The sequence below is a fragment of the Prosopis cineraria genome, unplaced genomic scaffold (assembly GCF_029017545.1).
Source record: "Prosopis cineraria cultivar Desert tree isolate PC_DT_omini unplaced genomic scaffold, ASM2901754v1 PC14, whole genome shotgun sequence".
In the NCBI taxonomy this organism is placed as follows: domain Eukaryota; kingdom Viridiplantae; phylum Streptophyta; class Magnoliopsida; order Fabales; family Fabaceae; genus Prosopis; species Prosopis cineraria.
The window spans coordinates 19,241,153-19,247,006 of NW_026555345.1; the positions used below are offsets into that span (position 1 = coordinate 19,241,153).

Here is a 5,854-nt window from a genome sequence, read left to right on the forward strand (position 1 = left end):
GATCATTTTTGCACTTTATTGAGAATTTAAGGCAAATCTAAAATTTTATATGTGTATTGATATTAGGTTTATTTGGGTCAAAATATTTGGTCAGAAACCTAATTTTCATAATTTTCTATTTTGGAATTTTATTGCCATTCTCATAAAAGAAAATCATATTTAAATTTATTTTTAAGTTATTTAGAATTTTGATAGTTTGTTTCTTATACAAATTATATATATGTATATGTCTATAATATTATTTTTAAAACTATTATATTATGTTTGATTGTGATTTAACTAGTTGAATCATAAAAATTATAACTTACTAGCTTTTAAATACAATATCATTCAAATTTCAAAATATTTTTCTATAGGAAATTGGATTAAAGGATTTTAAAAATTCCTAGGTTACCATCCTAGCACAGAGGCATAATTTATGAAAATTTTTGAAGGACTTAACCTCTGTTAGAATAAGAGATTATTTAAAGTTAATGTCTACTCAAATTCGATGATGAAAGTGCTATCTCTTATTAGTAACAATTACCCAAAGAATTACTCTTTATTCGATATTATCAAATTAATAAGAGATCTTATTATGAGAGATTGGGAGGTCACCTTTGACCATGTCAATAGAGAAGATAATAGATGTACTGATCTTTTAGTTCACTAAGCAATTCGCAACAACTTTAATATTCAGATCTTTGATGAATTACTGTAAGATTGTACAAGCCTTTTGACTTTATACATAACTAAATTTAGTCTTTTTATACATTTTTTCATGATTTTCTATTAAAAAATATATTTTTCTGCTCACCTTGGTAAAAAGGGTGGTTTTCTTTTGAAAAAATAAAGGACATTTATGAAATACGTCAATAAATCCTATTTGGTCTCTGGGAATGGGGACTTCTGTAAAATTGTTCTTGTTTTGAGGTGCAGTGATGAAATTCTGCCGAAGCTTATTTAACCCCACCTTTTTTGGGCATCGAACGTTCTAGACATTAGCGCCACGTCACCCCCTCTTCCTCTCACTAATCAAACCCTAGCTTTCGCCTCTCCGGCGCCTTCTTTATAAGCACCCTATCTTTCTCACTCACAACAGCGGTGTCAACCTGGTATGGTCGCTCCCACTAGGTTTTCTCGATAGTTTATGAGAATAATTTCGTGTTATATTTTCTGTGTTCATCTATTGGTTGATTCCTTGTCGACGCTTGAAAATTTATCGTTCTTGATCTTCTTTATCGTTTCGTAGTCCTAAAGTTTTCACTATAATGAACGGGACAGTGACGATTTGATATAAGGTCTCGTTCGTCGTAATTGGCTTCAGTCATTGCCGACCATTCTGATATATCACCACCCATATTCTGAGTCCCTTTTAGGTTTGTTTTAGTTTTCAAAAAGTATATGTATGTTTTTTTAACCGTTTTTCGTTTCAGGATTTGTGTTTTTCCCCCTTTCCCAGTTATTCGACATTGGCCGATGATTAAATCATACAAATAGACAAGCATATGTCTGATCTTAGTCATGAAGACTATTCTAATCTTCTCTATGAGGCCTATCATACGTACAATGTTTTCCGATCTTAATTTTTCTTCGTAAATTACTTCTATTTCATAATGATTTTCGGGTGATTTCCTCGTTTCTTTGCAATTTTTTGTGGGTCGTCGTTGCTTTTATTCTATGATGTGAGGTTCAATGAATGTTTTTCATACGTCAATGCTTTAGTTAATGGATATGCTCTATAGTTCCCCTTCCCCAAATATTTGTTTGTTGTTGAAGTTGACATGAGAGGGTCATATGATGAACAAAAGCATAGTTCAAATGATATTTCAGTGATTATATTATTTTACGTCTTTCGCTCCTATCTGATGACCTCTTCGCATCCTTCATATCCATCTGTTGCTATTATTGTAGATGGATTTTGTATTTATAAATGTCTTTTTCAAAAAAAAAAAATTATTTGTTTACAAATTTACATATACTGAATGAATAGATTTAGAGCTTGTTTGGTTATTGTTTTCATTTTTATTTCCGAAAGTTGTTTTATAAAACAATTTTAAAAACTGCTTTTGAGAACAAATAAAAAAAAACTTGCCTGTTAATTATAATCCAAAAACAAGTATAGAATTAAAAAAAAAACTTGCTTGGCAAAATTATTTTCAACTTTTCCTTTTGTGCTCTCGTGTTTTTTTTTTTCCTTGGCACCTTACATTGACAATTTATAGGATTAAGGTGTGAATATGTTTTGTTTTCTGAACAATTGGAGGTAGAATGGCGAAGGAAGAGAATAGATTGTATCATTGTGTGCTTGTGTTTCTTTCTTGAACAATGGCGAAAGAAAATATTAGTTTGTGTTGTGGTTGTTACACAGTTTGATGGATAATGCGTGTATTGTATCTGTATGCGTCATGACGTGGCCTATGATGAGAACTCCAAAGGCTTGTTTCTCAAAACATTCGCAGTGGCCGCCTGAGAGCTTTCGCTTTGCCGGGCTTGAGAGCTTGTGCTGCCTTAATCCTTCCTTGGATGTCTGAGGCCAAATTATTGCTCTTGCATTTCTGTTTAAAACTTAAGGTTTATTCTCCTTTCTATATATGCCTCTGGCTTTGCATGAAGGTCCAATGCGAACTTCATAGGACTTCAGCTTAGAATTCAGAACCCGTATTGTTTTTGAAGGAGAGACCCTCTTGTGGTGAGTATTGTCCAGCATTGAAAGCTAGTAGGCTTTTATCAATCTTTTGTAGTTCTCACTAGCCTTGGCATATTTCACTACGGCATCCTCCTTTGGGATACCTCAGGGATACTCTCTTAAATTAGCCTTTTCTTAGTAAAAGCCATGCTTCATTTTCACTAAACTAATGTAAATCGATAAGATTATTATGTGAGTGTGTTTGGTACTTTTTTATCAATTATGATGGAAGAGTATAATTGTGTTAAGTGTGATTGTTTCTAGCATATCTATAATGTGAGTGAAAATGTGGCCAACGATGAGAAATCCGAAGGCTTGTTTCTCAACATTCGCAGTGGCCGCCAGAGAGCTTTCGCCTTTGACAGGCTTGAGAGCTGATGCTGCCTTAATCCTTCCTTGGATGTCTGAGGCCAAATGTTTGATGATAAATTTCTGATTAGAACTTTTTCTTTATTCTCCTTTATATGCCTCTGTCTTTTGAAAGGTCCATTTTTGAGTATGGCTTTTATATCTTTCTATTAATTAATATCTAGAGAGTTCTTTAGAGGATTGAATTATACGTTGTCATGTTCGTGTAAGGTCTGTCTTGTTCCTGGAGTAAGAAAGTACGTGGTAATCATAGACGTCTTTTGATCTACTGTTCATTCTACCGCTCGATAATTGAAAGTGGTCCTCAGAATTGCTTACTCATACCCACTATAAAGCTGTCTCCAATGCTAACTTAAGGATGCCTCAGGGATACTCTTGTGGTGAGTATTTTCCCGCAGTGAAAGCTAGTAGGCTTTTATCAATCAATTGTACTTCTCACTAGTCTTACATATTTCACTACAGCATCCTCCTTGGGGACATCTCAGGGATACTCGCCTTAATGCTTCATTTTCTCTAAGCTAATGTATATTGATAAGGTTATTGTGTAAATGTGATTTTCTCTTCTTTTTTTTCCCTTACTTGGGTTAGAGTATAATATGTGAACGTGATTATTTCCAGCATAATTGTGATAAAGAATATACCTATCATGTGAGTGGGAAAACGTGGCCAGTGATGAGACATCCAAAGGCTTGTTTCTCAACATTCGCAGTGGCTGCCTGAAGGCTTTCGCCTTCGCCGGGCTTGAGAGCTGATGCTGCCTTAATCCTTCCTTGGATGTCTGAGGCCAAATCATTGCTCATGCATTTCTGATTATAACTCAAGCTTTATTCTCCTTTCTAAATACTTCTGACTTTTCACGAAGGTCCAAATTTGAATATGGTAATTTTTTATTTGTTTGTTACTTTATAATTAGAAAATTCTTTAGCAGATTCAAGCATATGATGCAAAAGCTAATGTCAGGACACTGAATACCTCGAATAGCCCTTTAGATTTTTACCTCCTGGCAACACTGTCTTGCAGTCTGATTCATCATTTTCACTAATGTGAATTATGTGATTTTTTTAGAACTTATTTTTGAAAAATTGTGATGTGATGGATGGTATAATGTGAACATGATTGTTGCTAGGGCAATGACGATGGCATATGAACATGGCCGATGATGAGAAATCCAGAGGCTTGTTTCTCAGAACATTCGCAATGGTCATCGATATCTTTATAGAGATCTAGCTTTATTCAACTTTTGAAGTTCCTCTGGCATTTATCCAGAATGTGCCGTTAAATCAGCAATTCTTCGGTCGCTCGATAACTGCAAATCATGAAGTTTTGCATTTCTTCTGCCAAGTTTTGGGTATGTTTGGATTTCAATTGAAGAAAAGTTTAATTAAAAAATTGATCAACATGATATATGATGATATTTGAATGGTATATTTTTATAAAATAAATTGAAAATGTTTGGATGACTTTTTAAATTCAATTATGAACATTCAAATTACAATAAAGGGCCAGTTTTGGATATGTTTGGATTTCAATTGAAAAAAAGTTAAATTAAAAAATTTGATCAACATGATATGATGATATTTGAATAAATATATTTTACAAAATAAATTAATTAAAAATGTTTGGATGATTTTTTAAATTCAATAATGGACATTCAAATTACAATAAAGGGCAATTTTTGTATGATGTAAATATTGACAAGTAAAAGGGAGTGCTAAACTTCTAAAAGGATTTTGTTGACATTTCCGTCAGATGGAGTTTCGAAGAAGTTTGGGTATCAAAATATGATTTTCGATAACTTAATTGGCTGTTTTAAGGAATCCCAAAGTAACATCGAAGATAGATTATGTTTTTGTCTGTCTCGTGCCTGTGAACAAAGGAGAAATGTTGGGGTGGTACAAAAAAATGTATTTGTGAGGGCATTTGACTATTCCTTGTATTTCTTAGAAGTCTCATTCTCCAATATTTAATATCTTAGTTATTTTCAATGTAATTGTGGGATGTGTATTTTTATTTTTATATTATTTTTTTTCCCTCTCTTGTTGTCTTGTTTGCGGGGGTGCTTTTTTTTTTTTAAGGCAAGCTCCAACTTTTCAGTTTATGTTAGTATTAAAAAAATTATTTATTACAAAAATTCATTCCATAAATATTTCCTAAATAATGATAATTTTTTAATGATGTAATATTTTGTAGAGTAAAGTAAATTTTTTAATTAGGATTTTCATATATGATATTATGATGAATTAAATATAGATGTTGAAGTTGTTAAGGATATAATGAATAGTATAGAATTTCTTTTGAGGTTAAATTTTAAATTTAATAATTTGAGTTGGATTTTAGGCTTATATGTTTATGTTAAATTATGTTGAATTTGAAAATTAGGATAAATTTTGAATATGGATAAGTATTTTTATAAAGTTATAGAATGGTAATTTGAGGTTTGAAAATAATTTTTAAATTTTTAAATTATTTTTGGATAAATTTTTAAATATTGATTGATGAAAATATGGTTAGAAGTGATTGATGTTTATTGAGGTATGAGAATTTTAAGAAGGAATGTTTGCACGTTAAATGAGACACTACCTAATGTTATGAGTCTTTAGGTTTGAATTTTCTTTTAAATTAGAATTATTTATTAATTTTAATGAAAAATTTATATATATTTTTTATTTAAAAATATAAAATATTTTTGATTAAATTTTATCTATAATAAAATAGTTACTTTACTTTTAAATCAAATTTATTTTTTATATTTACTTTTATTAAATATTTTATAATAAATATAAAGTTATTATTAACAAGGAAACTTTAAAAAAAAAA

At 31.0% G+C, this 5,854-nt stretch overlaps 1 long non-coding RNA gene and 5 other non-coding genes across 6 annotated transcripts; all 6 read left to right on the forward strand.

The window, feature by feature from the left end:
• The first annotated feature begins 1,100 nt into the window (after positions 1 to 1,100).
• On the forward strand, positions 1,101 to 4,100 carry LOC129293168 (uncharacterized). Its single transcript, XR_008589108.1, has 2 exons — positions 1,101 to 2,671; positions 3,248 to 4,100. It is a non-coding gene; the product is annotated as an uncharacterized LOC129293168 (long non-coding RNA).
• On the forward strand, positions 1,258 to 1,351 carry LOC129294033 (small nucleolar RNA Z43). The gene has a single exon (XR_008589275.1). It is a non-coding gene; the product is annotated as a small nucleolar RNA Z43 (small nucleolar RNA).
• On the forward strand, positions 1,768 to 1,856 carry LOC129294032 (small nucleolar RNA snR60/Z15/Z230/Z193/J17). The gene has a single exon (XR_008589274.1). It is a non-coding gene; the product is annotated as a small nucleolar RNA snR60/Z15/Z230/Z193/J17 (small nucleolar RNA).
• LOC129294044 (small nucleolar RNA SNORD14) lies at positions 2,395 to 2,517 on the forward strand. The gene has a single exon (XR_008589286.1). It is a non-coding gene; the product is annotated as a small nucleolar RNA SNORD14 (small nucleolar RNA).
• On the forward strand, positions 2,959 to 3,080 carry LOC129294005 (small nucleolar RNA SNORD14). Its single transcript, XR_008589250.1, has one exon. It is a non-coding gene; the product is annotated as a small nucleolar RNA SNORD14 (small nucleolar RNA).
• LOC129294006 (small nucleolar RNA SNORD14) lies at positions 3,702 to 3,823 on the forward strand. Its single transcript, XR_008589251.1, has one exon. It is a non-coding gene; the product is annotated as a small nucleolar RNA SNORD14 (small nucleolar RNA).
• Positions 4,101 to 5,854: the final 1,754 nt, after the last annotated feature.